This window comes from Lolium rigidum, chromosome 2 (assembly GCF_022539505.1).
Source record: "Lolium rigidum isolate FL_2022 chromosome 2, APGP_CSIRO_Lrig_0.1, whole genome shotgun sequence".
NCBI lineage: Eukaryota > Viridiplantae > Streptophyta > Magnoliopsida > Poales > Poaceae > Lolium > Lolium rigidum.
Window position 1 is genome coordinate 25,972,494 of NC_061509.1, and position 25,168 is coordinate 25,997,661.

Here is a 25,168-nt window from a genome sequence, read left to right on the forward strand (position 1 = left end):
TTATCTTGTTTGCTATATCAAAAACACAAAAAAATTAGTTTACTTGCATTTACTTTATCTAGTTTGCTTTATTTATCGTTGCTAAAATGGCCAACGCTGAAAATACTAAGTTGTGTGACTTCACAACCACAAATAATAATGATTTCTTATGCACACCTATTGCTCCACCGGCTACTACAGCAGAATTCTTTGAAATTAAACCTGCTTTACTGAATCTTGTTATGCGAGAGCAATTTTCTGGTGTTAGTTCTGATGATGCTGCTGCCCATCTTAATAATTTTGTTGAACTATGTGAAATGCAAAAATATAAAGATGTAGATGGTGATATTATTAAACTAAAATTGTTCCCTTTCTCATTAAGAGGAAGAGCTAAAGATTGGTTGCTATCTCTCGCCTAAGAATAGTATCGATTCATGGACTAAATGCAAGGATGCTTTTATTGGTAGATATTATCCCCCTGCTAAAATTATATCTTTGAGGAGTAGCATAATGAATTTTAAACAATTAGATACTGAACATGTTGCTCAAGCTTGGGAAAGAATGAAATCTCTGGTTAAAAATTGCCCAACCCATGGACTGACTACTTGGATGATCATCCAAACCTTCTATGCAGGACTAAATTTTTCTTCACGGAATTTATTGGATTCAGCTGCTGGAGGTACCTTTATGTCCATCACTCTTGGTGAAGCAACAAAGCTTCTTGATAATATGATGATCAACTACTCTGAATGGCACACGGAAAGAGCTCCACAAGGTAAGAAGGTAAATTCGTCGAAGAAACCTCTTCCTTGAGTGATAAGATCGATGCTATTATGTCTATGCTTGTGAATGATAGGACTAATATTGATCCTAATAATGTTCCATTAGCTTCATTGGTTGCACAAGAAGAACATGTTGATGTAAACTTCATTAAAAATAATAATTTCAACAACAATGCTTACCTGGAACAATTCTAGTAACAACTATAGGCCATATCCTTATAATAATGGCAACGGCTATGGTAATTCTTATGGGAATTCTTACAACAATAATAGGAGTTCACCCCTGGACTTGAAGCCATGCTTAAGGAATTTATTAGTACACAAACTGCTTTTAACAAATCATTGAAGAAAAGCTTGGGAAAATTGATATACTTGCTTCTAAAGTTGATAGTCTTGTCGTCGATGTTGATCTTTTGAAATCAAAAGTTATGACTAATGAGAATCATCATAATAAAATTACTACTACAGCAAATGCCATTCAAGTTAGAATTAATGAGAATATAAGATTAATGGCTGAACTGCGTGCTAGGTGGGATAGAGAAGAAAATGAAAAACTAGCTAAAGAGAAGAATATAGCTAAAGTTTGGACTATTACCACCACTAGTAATGCTAATGCTACACATGTTGCTGCACCTCCTACTCATACTAATAAAAGAATTGGTGTTAGCAATGTTTCCACTTCGAATGCAAAGCGCGAAAAACTGCCTGAAACTGGCTAAAACCACTGAAACCGCCTGTGATAAAGCTGCTGAAATTTTTTCCAACATTGGGGATGATGATCCCATTGCTTTAGATTATAATGGTTTGAATTTTGATGATTGCCACATCTCTGAAGTTATAAAGTTCTTGCAAAAACTTGCTAAAAGTCCTAATGCTAGTGCTATAAATTTGGCTTTCACGCATCATATTACAAATGCTCTCATAAAAGCTAGAGAAGAGAAACTAGAGCGTGAAGCCTCTATTCCTAAAAAGTTAGAGGATGGTTGGGAGCCCATCATTAAGATGAAGATTAAAGATTTTGATTGTAATGCTTTATGTGATCTTGGTGCAAGTATCTCTGTTATGCCTAAGAAAATTTATAATATGCTTGACTTGCCACCGCTGAAAAATTGTTATTTGGATGTTAATCTTGCTCGATCATTCTACAAAGAAACCTTTGGGTAAAGTTGATAATGTTCGCATTACCATTAACAATAACCTGGTTCCCGTTGATTTTGTTGTCTTGGATATTGAATACAATGCATCTTGCCCCATTATATTGGGAAGACCTTTTCTTCGAACTGTTGGTGCTATCATTGATATGAAGGAAGGTAATATAAAATATCAATTTCCTCTCAAGAAAGGTATGGAACACTTCCCTAGAAAGAGAATGAAGGTACCTTTTGATTCTATTATGAGAACAAATTATGATGTTGACACTTCATCTCTTGATAATACTTGATACACACTTTCTGCGCCTAGCTGAAAGGCGTTAAAGAAAAGCGCTTATGGGAGACAACCCATGTTTTTACCTACAGTACTTTGTTTTTATTTTGTGTCTTGGAAGTTGTTTACTACTGTAGCAACCTCTCCTTATCTTAGTTTTGTGTTTTGTTGTGCCAAGTTAAGCCGTTGATAGAAAAGTAAGTACTAGATTTGGATTACTGCACAGTTCCAGATTTCTTTGCTGTCACGAATCTGGGTCCACCTCCCTGTAGGTAACTCAGAAAATTAAGCCAATTTACGTGCATGATCCTCAGATATGTACGCAACTTTCATTCAATTTGAGCATTTTCATTTGAGCAAGTCTGGTGCCATTTTAAAATTCGTCAATACGAACTGTTCTGTTTTGACAGATTCTGCCTTTTATTTCGCATTGCCTCTTTCGCTATGTTGGATGAATTTCTTTGATCCACTAATGTCCAGTAGCATTATGCAATGTCCAGAAGTGTTAAGAATGATTGTGTCACCTCTGAATATGTCAATTTATAATGTGCACTAACCCTCTAATGAGTTGTTTCGAGTTTGGTGTGGAGGAAGTTTTCAAGGATCAAGAGAGGAGTATGATGCAACATGATCAAGGAGAGTGAAAGCTCTAAGCTTGGGGATGCACCCGGTGGTTCACCCCTGCATATATCAAGAAGACTCAAGCGTCTAAGCTTGGGGATGCCCAAGGCATCCCCTTCTTCATCGACAACATTATCAGGTTCCTCCCCGAAACTATATTTTTATTCCATCACATCTTATGTGCTTTTTCTTGGAGCGTCGGTTTGTTTTTGTTTTTTGTTTTGTTTGAATAAAATGGATCCTAGCATTCACTTTATGGGAGAGAGACACGCTCCGCTGTAGCATATGGACAAGTATGTCCTTGGTTTCTACTCATAGTATTCATGGCGAAGTTTCTCCTTCGTTAAATTGTTATATGGTTGGAATTGGAAAATGATACATGTAGTAATTGCTATAAATGTCTTGGGTAATGTGATACTTGGCAATTGTTGTGCTCATGATTAAGCTCTTGCATCATATGCTTTGCACCCATTAATGAAGAAATACATAGAGCATGCTAAAATTTGGTTTGCATATTTGGTTTCTCTAAGGTCTAGATAATTTCTAGTATTGAGTTTGAACAACAAGGAAGACGGTGTAGAGTCTTATAATGTTTTCAATATGTCTTTTATGTGAGTTTTGCTGCACCGGTTCATCCTTGTGTTTGTTTCAAATAAGCCTTGCTAGCCTAAACCTTGTATCGAGAGGGAATACTTCTCATGCATCCAAAATACTTGAGCCAACCACTATGCCATTTGTGTCCACCATACCTACCTACTACATGGTATTTTCCGCCATTCCAAAGTAAATTGCTTGAGTGCTACCTTTAAAATTCCATCATTCACCTTTGCAATATATAGCTCATGGGACAAATAGCTTTAAACTATTGTGGTATTGAATATGTAATTATGCACTTTATCTCTTATTAAGTTGCTTGTTGTGCGATAACCATGTTTACCGGGGACGCCATCAACTACTCTTTGTTGAATTTCATGTGAGTTGCTATGCATGTTCGTCTTGTCCGAAGTAAGAGAGATCTACCACCATAGGGTTAAGCATGCATATGTTAGAGAAGAACATTGGGCCGCTAACTAAAGCCATGTTCCATGGTGGAAGTTTCAGTTTTGGACAACAATCCTCAAATCTCAAATGAGAAAATTATTAATTGTTGGTATATGCTTATGCATAAAAGAGGAGTCCATTATCTGTTGTCTATGTTGTCCCGGTATGGATGTCTAAGTTGAAGAATAATCAATAGCGAGAAATCCAATGCGAGCTTTCTCCTTAGACCTTTGTACGAGCGGCATAGAGGTACCCCTTTGTGACACTTGGTAAAAACAATGCATTGTGATGATCCGGTAGTCCAAGCTAATTAGGACAAGGTGCGGGCACTATTAGTATACTATGCATGAGGCTTGCAACTTGTAAGATATAATTTACATGATACATATGCTTTATTACTACCGTTGACAAAATTGTTTCATGTTTTCAAAATCAAAGCTCTAGCACAAATATAGCAATCGATGCTTTTCCTCTATTGAGGACCATTCTTTTACTTTCAATGTTGAGTCAGTTCACCTATTTCTCTCCACCTCAAGAAGCAAACACTTGTGTGAACTGTGCATTGATTCCTACATACTTGCTTATTGCACTTATTATATTACTCTATGTTGACAATATCCATGAGATATACATGTTACAAGTTGAAAGCAACCGCTGAAACTTAATCTTCTTTTGTGTTGCTTCAATACCTTTACTTTGAATTATTGCTTTATGAGTTAACTCTTATGCAAGACTTATTGATGCTTGTCTTGAAGTGCTATTCATGAAAAGTCTTTGCTTTATGATTCACTTGTTTACTCATGTCATATACATTGTTTTGATCACTGCATTCACTACATATGCTTTACAAATAGTATGATCAAGATTATGATGGCATGTCACTCCGGAAATTATCCGTGTTATCGTTTTACCTCGCTCGGGACGAGCAGAACTAAGCTTGGGGATGCTGATACGTCTCCGACGTATCGATAATTTCTTATGTTCCATGCCACATTATTGATGTTATCTACATGTTTTATGCACACTTTATGTCATATTCGTGCATTTTCCGGAACTAACCTATTAACAAGATGCCGAAGTGCCGATTGTCTGTTTTCTCGCTGTTTTTGGTTTCAGAAATCCTAGTAAGGAAATATTCTCGGAATTGGACGAAATCAAAGCCCAGGGGCCTATTTTCTCACGAAGCTTCCGGAAGTCCGAAGGAGAGACGAAGAGGGGCCACGGAGGGGCCACACCCTAGGGCGGCGCGGCCCCCCTTGGCCGCGCGGCCCCGTGGTGTGGGGCCCCGTGCCGCCTCTTGACCTGCCCTTTCGCCTATAAAAAGTCTCCGTGACGAAAACCCCGGCACCGAGAACCACGATACGGAAAACCTTCCGGAGACACCGCCGCCGCCGATCCCATCTCGGGGGATCCAGGAGATCGCCTCCGGCACCCCGCCGGAGAGGGGAATCATCTCCCGGAGGACTCTACGCCGCCATGGTCGCCTCCGGTGTGATGTGTGAGTAGTCTACCCCTGGACTATGGGTCCATAGCAGTAGCTAGATGGTTGTCTTCTCCCCATTGTGCTATCATTGTCGGATCTTGTGAGCTGCCTAACATGATCAAGATCATCCATCTGTAATTCTATATGTTGCGTTTGTTGGGATCCGATGAATAGAGAATACTTGTTATGTTGATTATCAAAGCTATGCTTATGTGTTGTTTATGATCTTGCATGCTCTCCGTTATTAGTAGATGCTCTGGCCAAGTTGATGCTAGTAACTCCAAGAGGGAGTATTTATGCTCGATAGTGGGTTCATGCCTCCGTGAATCCGGAGGAGTGACAAGAACCACTAAGGTTATGGATGTGCTTGTTGCCACTAGGGATAAAACATTAGTGCTATGTTCAAGGATGTAGTCACTAGTTACATTACGCGCAATACTTAATGCAATTGTCTCGTTGTTAGCAACTTAATACCGGAGGGGGTTCGGATGATAACCTCGAAGGTGGACTTTTTAGGCATAGATGCGGTTGGATGACGGTCTATGTACTTTGTCGTAATGCCCAATTAAATCTCACTATACTCATCATGATATGTATGTGCATGGTCATGCTCTCTTTATTTGTCAATTGCCCAACTCGTAATTTGTTCACCCAACATGCTCGTTCGTCTTATGGGAGAGACACCTCTAGTGAACTGTGGACCCCGGTCCAATTCTCTTTACTGAAATACAATCTCCTGCAATACTTGTTCTACTGTTTTCTCGCAAACAATCATCTTCCACACAATACGGTTAATCCTTTGTTACAGCAAGCCGGTGAGATTGACAACCTCACTCGTTTCGTTGGGGCAAAGTACTTTGGTTGTGTTGTGCAGGTTCCACGTTGGCGCCGGAATCTCCGGTGTTGCGCCGCACTACATCCCGCCGCCATCAACCTTCAACGTGCTTCTTGGCTCCTCCTGGTTCGATAAACCTTGGTTTCTTTCGAGGGAAAACTTGCTGCTGTGCGCATCATACCTTCCTCTTGGGGTTGCCCAACGAACGTGTGAAATACACGCCATCGGCAAGCCGGTGAGATTGACAACCTCACCTTGTTTCGTTGGGGCAAAGTACTTTGGTTGTGTTGTGCGGGTTCCACGTTGGCGCCGGAATCTCCGGTGTTGCGCCACACTACATCCCGCCGCCATCAACCTTCAACGTGCTTCTTGGCTCCTCCTGGTTCGATAAACCTTGGTTTCTTTCTCGAGGGAAAACTTGCTGCTGTGCGCATCATACCTTCCTCTTGGGGTTGCCCAACGAACGTGTGAAATACACGCCATCAAGCATATTTTCTGGCGCCGTTGCCGGGGAGATCAAGACACGCTGCAAGGGGAGTCTCCACTTCTCAATCTCTTTACTTTGTTTTTGTCTTGCTTAGTTTTATTTACTACTTTGTTTGCTGCACTAAATCAAAATACAAAAAAATTAGTTGCTAGTTTTACTTTACTTGTTATCTTGTTTGCTATATCAAAAACACAAAAAATTAGTTTACTTGCATTTACTTTATCTAGTTTGCTTTATTTACTGTTGCTAAAATGGCCAACGCTGAAAACACTAAGTTGTGTGACTTCACAACCACAAATAATAATGATTTCTTATGCACACCTATTGCTCCACCTCGCTACTACAGCAGAATTCTTTGAAATTAAACCTGCTTTATCGAATCTTGTTATGCGAGAGCAATTTTCTGGTGTTAGTTCTGATGATGCTGCTGCCCATCTTAATAATTTTGTTGAACTATGTGAAATGCAAAAATATAAAGATGTAGATGGTGATTTTATTAAACTAAAATTGTTCCCTTTCTCATTAAGAGGAAGAGCTAAAGATTGGTTGCTATCTCTGCCTAAGAATAGTATCGATTCATGGACTAAATGCAAGGATGCTTTTATTGGTAGATATTATCCCCCTGCTAAAATTATATCTTTGAGGAGTAGCATAATGAATTTTAAACAATTAGATACTGAACATGTTGCTCAAGCTTGGGAAAGAATGAAATCTCTCGGTTAAAAATTGCCCAACCCATGGACTGACTACTTGGATGATCATCCAAACCTTCTATGCGGGACTAAATTTTTCTTCACGGAATTTATTGGATTCAGCTGCTGGAGGTACCTTTATGTCCATCACTCTTGGTGAAGCAACAAAGCTTCTTGATAATATGATGATCAACTACTCTGAATGGCACACGGAAAGAGCTCCACAAGGTAAGAAGGTAAATTCGTCGAAGAAACCTCTTCCTTGAGTGATAAGATCGATGCTATTATGTCTATGCTTGTGAATGATAGGACTAATATTGATCCTAATAATGTTCCATTAGCTTCATTGGTTGCACAAGAAGAACATGTTGATGTAAACTTCATTAAAAATAACAATTTCAACAACAATGCTTACCGGAACAATTCTAGTAACAACTATAGGCCATATCCTTATAATAATGGCAACGGCTATGGTAATTCTTATGGGAATTCTTGCAACAATAATAGGAGTTCACCCCCTGGACTTGAAGCCATGCTTAAGGAATTTATTAGTACACAAACTGCTTTTAACAAATCTGTTGAAGAAAAGCTTGGGAAAATTGATATACTTGCTTCTAAAGTTGATAGTCTTGTCTGTCGATGTTGATCTTTTGAAATCAAAAGTTATGACTAATGAGAATCATCATAATAAAATTACTACTACAGCAAATGCCATTCAAGTTAGAATTAATGAGAATATAAGATTAATGGCTGAACTGCGTGCTAGGTGGGATAGAGAAGAAAATGAAAAACTAGCTAAAGAGAAGAATATAGCTAAAGTTTGGACTATTACCACCACTAGTAATGCTAATGCTACACATGTTGCTGCACCTCCTACTCATACTAATAAAAGAATTGGTGTTAGCAATGTTTCCACTTCGAATGCAAAGCGCGAAAACTGCTCGAAACCGCTAAAACTGCTGAAACCGCTCTGTGATAAAGCTGCTGAAATTTTTTCCAACATTGGGGATGATGATCCCATTGCTTTAGATTATAATGGTTTGAATTTTGATGATTGCCACATCTCTGAAGTTATAAAGTTCTTGCAAAAACTTGCTAAAAGTCCTAATGCTAGTGCTATAAATTTGGCTTTCACGCATCATATTACAAATGCTCTCATAAAAGCTAGAGAAGAGAAACTAGAGCGTGAAGCCTCTATTCCTAAAAAGTTAGAGGATGGTTGGGAGCCCATCATTAAGATGAAGATTAAAGATTTTGATTGTAATGCTTTATGTGATCTTGGTGCAAGTATCTCTGTTATGCCTAAGAAAATTTATAATATGCTTGACTTGCCACCATCTGAAAAATTGTTATTTGGATGTTAATCTTGCTGATCATTCTACAAAGAAACCTTTGGGTAAAGTTGATAATGTTCGCATTACCATTAACAATAACCTGGTTCCCGTTGATTTTGTTGTCTTGGATATTGAATACAATGCATCTTGCCCCATTATATTGGGAAGACCTTTTCTTCGAAATGTTGGTGCTATCATTGATATGAAGGAAGGTAATATAAAATATCAATTTCCTCTCAAGAAAGGTATGGAACACTTCCCTAGAAAGAGAATGAAGGTACCTTTTGATTCTATTATGAGAACAAATTATGATGTTGACACTTCATCTCTTGATAATACTTGATACACACTTTCTGCGCCTAGCTGAAAGGCGTTAAAGAAAAGCGCTTATGGGAGACAACCCATGTTTTTACCTACAGTACTTTGCTTTTATTTTGTGTCTTGGAAGTTGTTTACTACTGTAGCAACCTCTCCTTATCTTAGTTTTGTGTTTTGTTGTGCCAAGTTAAGCCGTTGATAGAAAAGTAAGTACTAGATTTGGATTACTGCACAGTTCCAGATTTCTTTGCTGTCACGAATCTGGGTCCACCTCCCTGTAGGTAACTCAGAAAATTAAGCCAATTTACGTGCATGATCCTCAGATATGTACGCAACTTTCATTCAATTTGAGCATTTTCATTTGAGCAAGTCTGGTGCCATTTTAAAATTCGTCAATACGAACTGTTCTGTTTTGACAGATTCTGCCTTTTATTTCGCATTGCCTCTTTCGCTATGTTGGATGAATTTCTTTGATCCACTAATGTCCAGTAGCATTATGCAATGTCCAGAAGTGTTAAGAATGATTGTGTCACCTCTGAATATGTCAATTTATAATGTGCACTAACCCTCTAATGAGTTGTTTCGAGTTTGGTGTGGAGGAAGTTTTCAAGGATCAAGAGAGGAGTATGATGCAACATGATCAAGGAGAGTGAAAGCTCTAAGCTTGGGGATGCACCCGGTGGTTCACCCCTGCATATATCAAGAAGACTCAAGCGTCTAAGCTTGGGGATGCCCAAGGCATCCCCTTCTTCATCGACAACATTATCGAGTTCCTCCCCTGAAACTATATTTTTATTCCATCACATCTTATGTGCTTTTTCTTGGAGCGTCGGTTTGTTTTTTTTGTTTTGTTTGAATAAAATGGATCCTAGCATTCACTTTATGGGAGAGAGACACGCTCCGCTGTAGCATATGGACAAGTATGTCCTTGGTTTCTACTCATAGTATTCATGGCGAAGTTTCTCCTTCGTTAAATTGTTATATGGTTGGAATTGGAAAATGATACATGTAGTAATTGCTATAAATGTCTTGGGTAATGTGATACTTGGCAATTGTTGTGCTCATGATTAAGCTCTTGCATCATATGCTTTGCACCCATTAATGAAGAAATACATAGAGCATGCTAAAATTTGGTTTGCATATTTGGTTTCTCTAAGCTCTAGATAATTTCTAGTTTTGAGTTTGAACAACAAGGAAGACGGTGTAGAGTCTTATAATGTTTTCAATATGTCTTTTATGTGAGTTTTGCTGCACCGGTTCATCCTTGTGTTTGTTTCAAATAAGCCTTGCTAGCCTAAACCTTGTATCGAGAGGGAATACTTCTCATGCATCCAAAATACTTGAGCCAACCACTATGCCATTTGTGTCCACCATACCTACCTACTACATGGTATTTTCCGCCATTCCAAAGTAAATTGCTTGAGTGCTACCTTTAAAATTCCATCATTCACCTTTGCAATATATAGCTCATGGGACAAATAGCTTTAAACTATTGTGGTATTGAATATGTAATTATGCACTTTATCTCTTATTAAGTTGCTTGTTGTGCGATAACCATGTTTACTGGGGACGCCATCAACTACTCTTTGTTGAATTTCATGTGAGTTGCTATGCATGTTCGTCTTGTCCGAAGTAAGAGAGATCTACCACCATAGGGTTAAGCATGCATATGTTAGAGAAGAACATTGGGCCGCTAACTAAAGCCATGTTCCATGGTGGAAGTTTCAGTTTTGGACAACAATCCTCAAATCTCAAATGAGAAAATTATTAATTGTTGTTATATGCTTATGCATAAAAGAGGAGTCCATTATCTGTTGTCTATGTTGTCCCGGTATGGATGTCTAAGTTGAAGAATAATCAATAGCGAGAAATCCAATGCGAGTTTTCTCCTTAGACCTTTGTACAAGGCGGCATAGAGGTACCCCTTTGTGACACTTGGTAAAAACAATGCATTGTGATGATCCGGTAGTCCAAGCTAATTAGGACAAGGTGCGGGCACTATTAGTATACTATGCATGAGGCTTGCAACTTGTAAGATATAATTTACATGATACATATGCTTTATTACTACCGTTGACAAAATTATTTATGTTTTCAAAATCAAAGCTCTAGCACAAATATAGCAATCGATGCTTTTCCTCTATGGAGGACCATTCTTTTACTTTCAATGTTGAGTCAGTTCACCTATTTCTCTCCACCTCAAGAAGCAAACACTTGTGTGAACTATGCATTGATTCCTACATACTTGCTTATTGCACTTATTATATTACTCTATGTTGACAATATCCATGAGATATACATGTTACAAGTTGAAAGCAACCGCTGAAACTTAATCTTCTTTTGTGTTGCTTCAATGCCTTTACTTTGAATTATTGCTTTATGAGTTAACTCTTATGCAAGACTTATTGATGCTTGTCTTGAAGTGCTATTCATGAAAAGTCTTTGCTTTATGATTCACTTGTCTACTCATGTCATATACATTGTTTTGATCGCTGCATTCACTACATATGCTTTACAAATAGTATGATCAAGATTATGATGGCATGTCACTCCAGAAATTATCCGTGTTATCGTTTTACTCGCTCGGGACGAGCGGAACTAAGCTTGGGGATGCTGATACGTCTCCGACGTATCGATAATTTCTTATGTTCCATGCCACATTATTGATGTTATCTACATGTTTTATGCACACTTTATGTCATATTCGTGCATTTTCCGGAACTAACCTATTAACAAGATGCCGAAGTGCCGATTCTTGTTTTCTGCTGTTTTTGGTTTCAGAAATCCTAGTAAGGAAATATTCTCGGAATTGGACGAAATCAAAGCCCAGGGGCCTATTTTCTCACGAAGCTTCCAGAGGTCCGAAGGAGAGACGAAGAGGGGCCACGGAGGGGCCACACCCTAGGGCGGCGCGGCCCCCCCCTTGGCGGCGCGGCCCTGTGGTGTGGGGCCCCCGTGCCACCTCTTGACCTGCCCTTTCGCCTATAAAAAGTCTCCGTGATGAAAACCCCGATACCGAGAACCACGATACGGAAAACCTTCCGGAGACGCCGCCGCCGCCGATCCCATCTCGGGGGATCCAGGAGATCGCCTCCGGCACCCTGCCGGAGAGGGGAATCATCTCCCGGAGGAATCTACGCCGCCATGGTCGCCTCCGGTGTGATGTGTGAGTAGTCTACCCCTGGACTATGGGTCCATAGCAGTAGCTAGATGGTTGTCTTCTCCCCATTGTGCTATCATTGTCGGATCTTGTGAGCTGCCTAACATGATCAAGATCATCTATCCGTAATTCTATATGTTGCGTTTGTTGGGATCCGATGAATAGAGAATACTTGTTATGTTGATTATCAAAGCTATGCTTATGTGTTGTTTATGATCTTGCATGCTCTCCGTTATTAGTAGATGCTCCGGCCAAGTTGATGCTAGTAACTCCAAGAGGGAGTATTTATGCTCGATAGTGGGTTCATGCCTCCGTGAATCTGGAGGAGTGACAAGAACCACTAAGGTTATGGATGTGCTGTTGCCACTAGGGATAAAACATTAGTGCTATGTTCAAGGATGTAGTCACTAGTTACATTACGCGCAATACTTAATGCAATTGTCTATTGTTAGCAACTTAATACTGGAGGGGGTCGGATGATAACCTCGAAGGTGGACTTTTTAGGCATAGATGCAGTTGGATGACGGTCTATGTACTTTGTCGTAATGCCCAATTAAATCTCACTATACTCATCATGATATGTATGTGCATGGTCATGCTCTCTTTATTTGTCAATTGCCCAACTGTAATTTGTTCACCCAACATGCTGTTCGTCTTATGGGAGAGACACCTCTAGTGAACTGTGGACCCCGGTCCAATTCTCTTTACCGAAATACAATCTATCGCAATACTTGTTTTACTCGTTTTCACGCAAACAATCATCTTCCACACAATACGGTTAATCCTTTGTTACAGCAAGCCGGTGAGATTGACAACCTCACTGTTTCGTTGGGGCAAAGTACTTTGGTTGTGTTGTGCAGGTTCCACGTTGGCGCCGGAATCTCCGGTGTTGCGCCGCACTACATCCCGCCGCCATCAACCTTCAACGTGCTTCTTGGCTCCTCCTGGTTCGATAAACCTTGGTTTCTTTCTGAGGGAAAACTTGCTGCTGTGCGCATCATACCTTCCTCTTGGGGTTGCCCAACGAACGTGTGAAATACACGCCATCAATAACCCAAGAATTGCCTCTAATGGTAAGAAAGTGGTATTTGGGAGATTTGCAATCTTGTTTACTGTTTCTGGTTCGTCACGAGAAAAATCGCCAAAACTCACCAGAACGTAAGTTTGAGCTGCCAATTTACGAGCATCTTCCCCAGGTATTTATCTAACTTTCATTAGTTCAGAGTTTTTCGAGTTACGCAGCGTAAGTATTTTTTAAAAATCAATTTTTACGAACTATTCTGTTTTGACAAATTCTTGCACTGTTTTGCATTTGCATCTTTTTGCCCACCTTTTTGAGTTCTCTTGATCAAAGAACCTTATTGAAGTTGTGCTACAGTAGCTAATTTTTTATTAAAATGCTTTTCATATGTCATACTGAACTTTGTAGATTTGATTAATATTATCATTGCACTAACACTGCTAATGAGATTTGTGATGAGTTTTGTATGAAGGAAGTTTTCAAGTGTAGGAAAGAAGAATGATGAGATGAGATGAAGAATGGACAAAAGCTCAAGCTTGGGGATGCCCATGTCACCCCAAGATATATTCAAGAAGTACAAGCGTCAAAGCTTGGGGATGCCCAAGGCATCCCCTTCTTCATCAATAAAAATATCAGGTCCCGTTTCTGTTCACTATATTTTTATTGCTTCATATACTATGTGTTATTCTTGGAGCGTCTTTATTTTCTGTTGTGTATTTTATTTTCAATAAAGTGGGCACCATCATACCATGTTTGTTTGGGAGAGAGACACGCTCCGCTTTTTCATATGAACACTTGTGTTCTTAATTCATGTTCATGGCGGAAGATGAAAGCCGCAACATTTATTGCTATTTGGTTGGAAACAGAAAATGCTTCATGTGGTAAATGGTATATTGTCTTGAATAATTTGATACTTGGCAATTCTTTTGAGCTCTCATAGATCATGTTTAAGCTCTTGCATCATGTAGTTTAAACCTATTAGTGGAGAACTACTGTAGAGCTTGTTGAAATTTGGTTTGCATGATTGGTCTCTCTAAGGTCTAGATATTTTCGGGTAAAAGTGTTTGAGCAACAAGGAGACAGTGTAGAGTCTTATAATGCTTGCAATATGTTCTTATGTAAGTTTTGCTGTACCAGTTCATACTTGTGTTTGCTTCAAACAACCTTGCTAGCCAAAGCCTTGTACTCGAGAGGGAATGCTTCTCGTGCATCCAAAACCTTGAGCCAAAACTCATGCCATTTGTGTCCACCATAACTACCTACTATGTGGTATTTTTCTTCCATTCCAAAGTAAATTGCTTGCGTGCTACCTTTAAAATTTCATTCCTTGTCTTTGCAATACATAGCTCATGGGAAAGTAGCCTAAAAACTATTATGGTAATGAATATGTCGCTTATGTATCTTAGTTCTTATAAGTTGCTTGTTGAGCGGTAACCATGTTTCTGGGGACGCCGTCAACCTGTTACACCTTTGTTGAATATCATGTGAGTTGCTATGCATGTTCGTCTTGTCTGAAGTAAGGGAGATTTCTCATGATTAAATGGTTTGAGTATGCATATTGTTAGAGAAGAACATTGGGCCGCCAACCAAAGCCATGTATCATGGTGGAAGTTTCAGCTTGGACATTAATCCTCACATCTCTTATGAGAATATTATCTGTTGTTGAATGCCTAAAGCATAAAAGAGGAGTCCATTATCTGTTTTCTATGTTGTCCCGGTATGGATGTCCTCAAGTTGAGATCTATCAAAATTGAGAAATCAAATGCGATCTATCTCCTTGGACCTTTGTACATGTGGCATAGAGGTACCCCTTTGTGACACTTGGTTGCAACATATGTAATGCAATGATAATCCATGGAAGCCCGAGCTAATTAGGACAAGGTGCGGGCACTATTGGTATTCGATGCATGAGGCTTGCAACTTATAAGAGGTTTTATGCATAACACATTTGAATTATTACTACCGTTGACAAAATTGTTTCCATGTTTTCAAAATAAAAAGCTCTAGCACATGAGTAATCCATGCTTCCCTTTGTGAAGGGCCTTTCATTTACTTTATGTTGAGTCAGTTTACCTACTTCTTTCTATCTTTGAAGCAAACACTTGTGTCAACTGTGTGCATTGATTCTTACATGTTTACTTATTGCACTTGTTATATTGCTTTATGTTGACAACTATCCATGAGATATACATGTTACAAGTTGAAAGCAATTGCTGAAACTTAATCATCCTTTGTGTTACTTCAAAACCTTCTATTAAGAATCTATTTCTTTATGAGTTAAATCTTGTGCAAGACTTATTGATGCTTGTCTTGAAAGTACTATTCATGAAAAGTCTTTGCTATATGATTCAGTTGTTTAGTCATTATCTTTACCATTGCTTCGAATCACTTCATTCATCTCATATGCTTTACAATAGTACTAGTAAGTGTGCACGTGCAACGCACGTCTTATAATTTAAATACAACCATATCATTTGAATTTTATATATTGTTCTGGCGAGTTTTTTGGGAGTCAAATAGAGGTTTTCTTCGAAGGTTTATCCACAATCATACAATTTGTGGAATTTTTATTCTTTCATCTTGATGTCTTGATTCCTGATATCATCATCATCATTTTATTCTGAATCCGACTAAGATGATGACTAATTTTCTTCAAAAATGAATGTGTCATATGGACCTATGAAGTGGTAATCCGAGTTAGTTTTCAAATAATGATATAATGTAAAATATGTATGACGATACAGAGCAAGATATATTTATTAAAGACTGTCAGATCCCAAGACCACAAGATGACATGCATGATTATGATTTTTTTGACAAATTTAACATCCGGACACCACAAGTTGACATGCATGATTACGACGAATCTTTGACAAAATTCAACATCCCGAGACACAAGAGACCACGAGATGAAAATTTTTAATACTGCCCACATCTATAAAAAGATGTCTCAACTCTGGCAAAATTTGCATGTATCTACTCACTGAAATACATCTAGATAAATGCATATTTGATATCATTGAAACATCTTTTTATGGACAAAGGTAGTATATTCTGTCGGAAATATTCAAAATCATCAAACAATTATGACAGAACATCTTTTTTCAAACACTTGTAAATTGTCACACACCTCCGACCGTACAAAACGATCTTTCTTTGTTTGAAACTGTACAAAACGATCCTACAGCACACACCCGAATCAGCACTCCTAATAATCTACTACTATTAAAAGAGACAGAGAGGCAGATCCAAAACATCTGGACCGTCTAACCATCTAATCTACCGGCTCAGATTAGCCCTAAAACAAGTGTTAGACGCTCACAACCCACGTCTAAATCAAACTGCTAGCTGAACAAAACGCAACACCACAGCCACCTCCGCGCACGCCGCCGCCAAACCGCCGCTCCGCCCGACGCTGCGCACGCCGCGCACGCTGTCGCGCACATCGCCACCGCCGTCTCCAACGCGACCCATCGCCTCCGCTACCAGTGCGAACCGCCGCCTCCAGCTGGACCCGTCACCTCCGCTACCAGCGCCAACCGTCGCCGCCTACCAACGCGGACCCTCGCCGCCCGGCCGTCCCTGCCGCCACCGGCGCGGGCCGTCGCCTCCGCCACCGGCGCGGACCCTCTCCGCCCGGCCGTCTACGACGCCTTGCCCTTCGCAAGGACGCCGCCACCACCTGCCAAAGTCTAACTGCTCCTCGAGGCTGCAGTTCTAAATCAAATTTGATGGTACCTGAATTGCAAGTTCTGAACCGATCTAATATTGCTACCTGAATTTCATATGGAATAGATTGTAGTACAATCCATTTGGTTTATTACTGTCTTGCTACGTGAGAATCTGGCGAAATGAGTACTGGTTAAGGTTCGGTGTTGAGGATTCATTCTTCTTAAGTTCATGGGAGTTTGCAAGAGCTCATGCTTATTGTCTTATTGTTTGCCTGAGTTAGGAAACAAGTATGGAGTATGTACTAGAAAGTCCACTGCACTGAAGCGTGAGTCATAATTCAGATATCCTAGAAATAGAATAACTACCCAGGTGCAAAATAATTCAACTCACAAAACCATCCAGACCAAGGTGCTGACACGAAATACAGGCCATTCAGAAGCCAATTTAATGGCAATATTTAATGGTAGTCCTACAGAAGTTTTTCACAACATATTTCCCCAACTGCAGAAGTCTTCCGGTGGGTATGACTATAATTTGTCTGAATTGGTTTCAATTCTATCGAATTTTGTTTAGAATACATGGTGATTTCATGGGTAAGCGTTCATAAGTACTATTGACTGGTAATATACTTGGTGAGCTTATTCATATCTGAAATTTGTGATTCCCTACTATAACTTCAGTGTAATTGTGTTATTGTAAAACTATATCCAATCAAGTATATTATATCAAGTTGAAAGCAATTCAACTGCTATGTTACTTCTCTCATACTGTTTTTTGTTTTTGTTTTGTTGATTATGCAGATTCTAAATGGTTGTGGAAGAGCTTCAAGTTTGTTACTGATGGTGTGTACTGTGTAGTCCAAATCATCTAAAAATAAAGGTCTGCATCCGATATATTTAAATGTTTTTTTTCAAGAAATATTGTCAAGAATAGAAGATATTATTATGTTTAGTTTAGTTTTATGTTTTCAGTTTTCAATTGACACTGCTCTTACTGAACCTGTCACGGTTTAACAATAGATAGTACCGGATGTTACATACTATTAACACCACCTTATCCTCATGGGAGTTGCTGCTAGAGCCGGCGAATCCAAGAAGAGGGGATCGGTCGCCGCATGTCGTCCTCGCTTGCCACGACGCTGCCTGAGGCGGAGGCGCTGCTGGCCCGCGCAAACGCATGCCAAGGCCGGCACCGATCCTCACACTCGCCCTGCCAATCCCGTGATTGCATATATCGACTGCTCTATTACAGCTTACATGTCCGCCTTCCTATTCCATACCGAGTTGATCATGTACAAGACGGACGAGCAGATAAAGAAAGAGGTACACACTTCGCTAATCATGTTCAACCATGTTTGCCAGAGTTTAAGGTTATAACGAGGAAGCCATACATAATTTTAGCACCTTTCTTGGACAAAAAAATGTACCGCTGCCAGTTGTGGTATGAGAATCCTGACTCCCTGAAATCTAAAATAAGTCCAGATCTGATCAATGCTGTACATCATCTTAAATTATTTACAGCTTGCTTCTTCAGTACTGACAGTTAAAATTTGGTGTTGACAAAGTTTGCATGAATATGAGGATTCTCAGATGCAACTCTTGGACATTATTTCTTTTACTTTTTTCTTAACCTCTAAGGACATTTTCATAATTGCCTAGATTCTTATTATTCGTTCAGAATAATATTCATGAGAAGCAATTTGTTTTTGCAATAAAAAGAATGTTTACTTCCATTTATTGATTTTCAGGTGGATCTACCTTTCTGATAGTGCAAAAAGGTGGACATTAAACTCAGAATCTTGGCACTGTAATTATCTTCAGCCAGTGCAGAACCTGAGCCACCAAAACAAAGGTCTTTGAAGGTTCTGCATCTCAACATAGACTAAGTTGCCTACTGTTTCTATGTATTGTCTTTTCCAGTGTAGTTCTTTCTGATATGGGCCTCCTACGTATAAATATTTTAGAAACATTTTTTTATTTCAAACACAACATTATCTTTCATTGAGTCTACTCATTGGTCATATTTTTCAAAGGAAGACATATCAAGTGTCATATTTGTAGCAGATTTGGTATTTGAACTGATTGCGCCATTTCGGTTCAACAACCTGAAAATTCTGCCTCTACTATATTCTTTTCTAATTTATTTGACTGTCCTGGTTGCATCAGAAATGACTACACAATTTTTTAATGGTGCTGGCATGGATTTACCACCTTGAAATATTGGTTGTTGCTATTGTTAATTCTATACAAGTTATTCCAGTGAAACCATGTTTGTAGTTAACGAGGACCTTGAATATTTTCTTCACTCTCCATAGCCAGGAGCTGTGACATGTATCCTCTCTCATAACTGGTGAAAAAATTGTGAGGCATATCCCACATTCTGAACTATCTGTCATATGCACATTGTGAATTATAGGCCTTTCTTCTCTCCGAGGTAGGGATGCCTCAGCAGGCAAGCGTAAGATTTAAGAAAATAAAAATGCAGAAGATGAAAATTTGCGTTCTGAAACTACGATTTCTGTTACTGTGACTTATGCCAGCCTTTTATATGCTCACCCAGATTGAAGAATTGTTTTTTCAACCCATATTGGCTTTATTAATCGTCCTATAAAGTTACACTCCCGCGCGTACTTCATGATGTAACAAGGTTATTCAATGTTGAATATTATCTTTTGGGGCCGTTAAAAATTCTTATATATATATTATCTAACAATGATCCTACTACCACCATTAAATTATTAGACTGCATATCTTCTGATTTGTGCTGGTGTTCATATTTTCTTTGCGAAGTATCTTTATTTCCTTTTTGTGTGATACCACTATAATGGAAATGAGTAGATGCGAGTAGCTTCTCAAGTCTATTTCATACCTTATTTCCTCACCTCAAATATATTGCTACATTATGAGGGATAGCATATTCTGATTTTTCTCTCTTGCTAGAAAAAGTTAAATTGCTACGAAACCAATTTATAAATAAAGAAATATCTAATCAAGAACCACATGAGGCAATTTATCCATGTCGGCCCTATGAAACACGATGCAAACTAATATATGTTATGAAGAGTATTTTTATCATGAAATAATAGTTCAATCTCCCAAATGGCTCAATCATTGGTATTTTGTATTTAAAATTTATACATGATACCCTATATCAATTGAGTGTCAAGTTCATATGATATGTTATGCATAACATACTGTATCAAGTGTAGTTATAAATAATTTGTAACTAAATTTGTGGCTTTACCTTAATTTTTTTACTATTAAGGTTAACTGTAAATTATTTGTTAAATGTTTCTCACGTCGAGACTTATGTCAGCCCAGCTGAAGCTGATATTTTCAGTGTCACTTTAAAATATCATTGCCACCATCCTCACATTTGAGCCAAGCCGGATATGCTGGCAGTTTTGTGTTCTCAAAGGTAACGATTACAAACAAACATTCTCTATTAGTTTTTTTTTCCCTAACTACTTGTTTTGTTACGTTCTAGGTGTCAGGAAACACATGAGAGTTGAGACATGTGTGTGTGAAACAAACGTTTAATTCAAACTTCAGGCCTAATGTGTGTGAATTTTTTTATAATTAATGTCGATTTTTTTTAAAGTTGCTTGTTACCTAAATATTTCATAAGTATATTATCATGTACATGTGTAATTTTTTTGTGGAAGTTGCCGATTTTGTAATCATATCAAACATGTTCCATGATTTGCTAATATATGCCTTGTATTACACGTGCTTGTCACGTGCACTTTTACTAGTCTTCAAAAAGAACTGGACAACACTCCCCACTCTGTAGCTCTCTCTCTCCCACCAACTGTACCTGCTACCTCCCACCGCCCCCGCAAGGTCCCCTGCTCGCCAGCTCCCTCGGTTGACCTCATCGGGCCGCCCTCCCCTTCATCCCACCGCAGACGTTAGGACTCGTACACCCCCTGCTCTTCGCCGCCTCTCCTCATCGAATCGGTTCATCAAAGAGTCCGGGGAGGCGCTGCCACTCGGCATGCTCGCGGCCTCGCCGGCGACCCAGAGCTAGGGGCCGACGGAGGCGGACGCGGAGGCGCGCGCCTCGTATCCACCGGATAGGAAGCTGCGGACACCACGTGTTGGAGGGCTTCACAACGCTGCCCGTCCCCCTGCAGAAACAGCCGATGAGTCGGAGCAATCACCGAGGGACGCCGTCGAGGACGACCTGCTCCAGCGGGCTGCCCATGTGGCGAGCGTTCTGGGCACCACCAAACCAGCATCGTGTGCAGGTAGAGTTCCCCTCTTCAGCAAAACCAACTCTCATTAGCAAGTGTAAATATATTTAACAAGCATCCTAGACTCCTACTTCAGACTTCAGAGAGATTCTCCGCTCCCTTTCTTCTATAGATTGGTATGCGTGTTTTCAATACTGTATACTTTGGTGTCAGAAATATTACTTCGACATTGACCCGATATCTATTGTACATATACTAAATGCAAGATCATTCTACGTAGGTACTTCAATCCTGTTTGGCGGTTCATTCAAGTGGATACCTTGGTGAAATCCCACGTGGAATTTCCAAAAATCTTATGTTTTTCTACCTACATCCTATGTTCAGCAAGCTGTTGTTGGCAGGAGGCCAGCCCTGCCAATATTGGGGACTGGCTTCGCCACTATAGATGGAAATGTGGGTAATTATTCTTGTCATTACACCCTGTATAATTTTATTTGTCCATAGGTGTGCCTTTTCAAGATCTGTTAGCATCTACAGTAGTTTTAGTTGTATACAAGTGTGCATAGCAGAAAATAGATTATCTAAACCATGCACCAAATTTGGTAGCCTTAGTGTCGCTCAGATTTGGGCCTGTCGACTTCCATGTCGGATCAGTAGTGCTATAAAATGGGCTGTAAGTATAGAATGATTAATAACCTTTTATTGTCAGGTTGGAGCTTCTTTTTGGCATCACCAAAGGGACAAATCGTCCAAGGAAATGAATACATAGTTTGATAGTAAACTCGGAGTCCAAATCCTATCGATAGGTCATAGTAACAATGCAAAAATGCCAAGATTAGAAAGTAAATACAAATGTAATTGGAGTGTTGTGCCAGGGAACCAATACCAATGAAACAATCGGGAATATACTGTTTTGGCTAATGCATCTCTGCTAGCAAGTGTAGAGATTACGTGGTCTAGTAATAATTTCTTCAGAGGTAACTATTGCCCGTGTAATCAGCGTCTTCTCCAAATTATTGCAATCACACCTGCAAAAAACTTTAGTGGTCAGCATTTTGATTGGTTGTCACACAGAAAATGTATGTAGAAAATAAATGTAGAAAATGACCTTTGAAAGGAGAGAATGTACTCACTCCAATATCTCTACCGAAGTGTTAAGGTGAAACCTGCAGTTATCATCCTTAATCTCCGATGAATCAACTTCTATTCTGTAGGAAAAAGTTTATATTTCCAATATAAAGTACAGATGCTACAGCCCTGAATAAAGCTTCCTATAAAATCCAGACACTGTTCAATCCAGTAAAACATGGCAGATGCATACTCATCACCAGCCATATTTAGTGTTTTAGCTCGTCTCTGTAATCTCAGGGATTAGCTCCACAATGTCCCTGTGTGAAGTAATTTGTTCAACAACTCAGTTTATAAGCATCTTTAGCAAGTATACAAACCACAAATATAGGAACCTCGGTTGGAACACTCAATGCGTATCGCTCTATACTAGAGAAAAACCGGGAGCACCTCGAGAGACGTCTATCTGCGGCAGATCGATCCAGCGAACGACGAAGGGGCTCGCAAGGGAGCGCCTCTCGAAACACTCAGGGGGCAGGCAAACACCGGTCGAGGCTATCCAGGCTTTCGGAAGATGACGCTAGAGAAATCACGTCAAACCTGACCAAGTCCTTTATAACTACGGACACCGCAGGCATGCCACGGCCGAAAACCGTTGCAGGAGCAACAACCAACCTCGCTGCGTACCTCATTAGCCAGCGCCCTGAAGGATCCATGGCTCAAGCTCATCGAGGCGCCCTGGAAAGCCTCGCGATATTGGGAAATAATCTAGTGCCGCAAAAGAAAAATACCACGGTGCAGGCCAGTGGTTCAAAACATCATGCGAGAGATGCTCGGGACGAAATCACTCAGAGCAGGATCGACAAAGCAAGGCGACGACGCGCCGCTAGGAAGGACAACGATAGTGATTATTCGGATGAGGACCAGGAGTACGACAGCGAACTCAGGGGAGCCGACTGTTTAAGTTACAAAATCCGCGAGACGATGCCGCCCAAAAAGTTCAAGCCCACTCCTACCGACGCTGCCAAATACGATGGACAGCAGGAACCAAGATCTTGGATAGACGACTACCTGCAGACCGTGATTCTGCATAAGGGGAACCAGATAGCAGCAATGAAGTGCTTGCAGCTTTACCTGAAGGATTCAGCGCGCGCCTGGTTAAGGGGGCTGCCGAAGGGTTCCATTAAATCATGGGACGACCTAGTAGACGCCTTCGTTGCCAATTTCCAAGCAACATACAAGAGACCCGTCGGAATTGAAGAGTTACGAAACTGCCGACAAAAGCAGAAAGAGTCGATGCGCTCATACATCGGGAGATTCACCAAACTCCTAAACGCTGCCGAAGATGTATCTGTCGATAGAGCAATCGACGCTTTTAGCGATGGCATCCGGCGTGAAAGTTACATAGAGGAAATCGGACGCAAAAAGCCAAAAACCATAACCAAGTTAATGGAAATCGCCAACAGTTGGGCTGATGGCGAGGACAACGTGCGAAGGCCACGACAGCGCAGTGATGACGAAGACGATGACCTGCCGAAGCACGACTCGGGCGGCCGAAGGGATCGTCACAAAAGAAGGAAGAACCGCAACTATGACGACAACAACCTGGTAGTCGCAGGGTATTCTGATCGGCAGGATGATCGATATGACGATAGAAGAGACGATCGGCAGGACGGTAATCGGAACAACTCTGGGAACCGCGGCAATTATAAACCACGACAGCAGAGAACTCCCGAACTGCCCTACGCTGAGCAGATCAACGCCCCTTGCTACCTGCACTCGTATGTCGATTCTAAGGACGGCAAAACAAAGTCGAGTCACCTGCTCAGGGACTGTCGGCAGTTCCTTGACATGCACAAACTCATCCAGCAGTCAGGCCAGCATCAGCTACCACCACCACCCCCACCTCCACCGCAGCATCAAGTCCAGCAGGCTCAACCTCATCAACCCAACGAGGCGTTTCCACCTCCACGGGGGCAGATGAGCATGATCCATAGGACAGGTGTCTCGAGAAGAGAGATGAAGAAGCTCACCCGAGAGATTAACTTGGCAGAAAGCATCATGGCGAACATCCCCGAGTACGTCGAGTGGTCCTCTCAGAACATTATGTTCAGTCGAGCAGATCACCCGATGACCATACCAAAACCAGGACACGCGGCCTTAGTAGTCGAGGCACAAATCGGGGGGTTCAAGATGAGCAAAGTCTTCATGGATGGTGGAAGCGGGTTAAACCTGATATTCGTCGACACAATCAAAAGTATGGGGATCACCATGAGGATGCTGGAAGAAACAGACACCTGCTTCCATGGGATCCTTCCAACCGCACCGGGCTACTCTCTTGGCAAAGTTTACCAGAATGTCGTCTTTGGCAAAACCGATAATTTCAGGAAGGAGAAGATCGAGTTTGAAGTAGTGAACTGGGAGTCACAGTATCACGCTATACTCGGGAGACCAGCTTATGCCAAGTTCATGGCTGTACCGCACTATGCATATCTCAAGCTGAAAATGCCTGGGAACAACGGAACAAACATCACAGTCTATGGAAGTTTCTCACGCTCGGACAATTGTGATCGCGACTTTCAGAGGATTGCTGCAAAGTTCGGGTCACAGCAAGAAATCGTCGACCCCCTGCCCAAATTGATGTTACGAGAAATCAAGGAAGAAAAGGGTGTCAGGGAAACGAAGAAGAAGCCAGCTGACCCTGCTTTTAAAGCTTCGGCAGTAGAAGCTTCGGCAGAAAAGGCTTCGGCAACACAAGGTGCGGCAGTTGATGGCACAGAAGGCATAGGAGACAGCAAGGCGCTAGCAACAATTGCCCAGACCCCTGGCGAAATCAACAACGCTGCAGCAACCACTAACGTGGTGAAGAAGCCAGAAGATGAGAAGAACCCCTTCCTTGCTTAAGCAATTTATCAGCATTCCATTGTTTTCCTTTCATTTTAAACAGGGCCTTCCTTTTTACGCCCTCTAGTCTCGCGCTTACCTTATTAATGAGAACTTAAAGCTTCGATCCTTTGTTCAGCATTGCAGTAATCCAAAACGTTTAAAGCCGCAT

General features: G+C 40.6%; 1 pseudogene; it reads left to right on the forward strand.

Moving 5' to 3' along the window:
• LOC124689386 overlaps positions 1–16,874 on the forward strand; it is a 110,269-nt pseudogene extending 93,395 nt beyond the window's left edge.
• Positions 16,875–25,168: the final 8,294 nt, after the last annotated feature.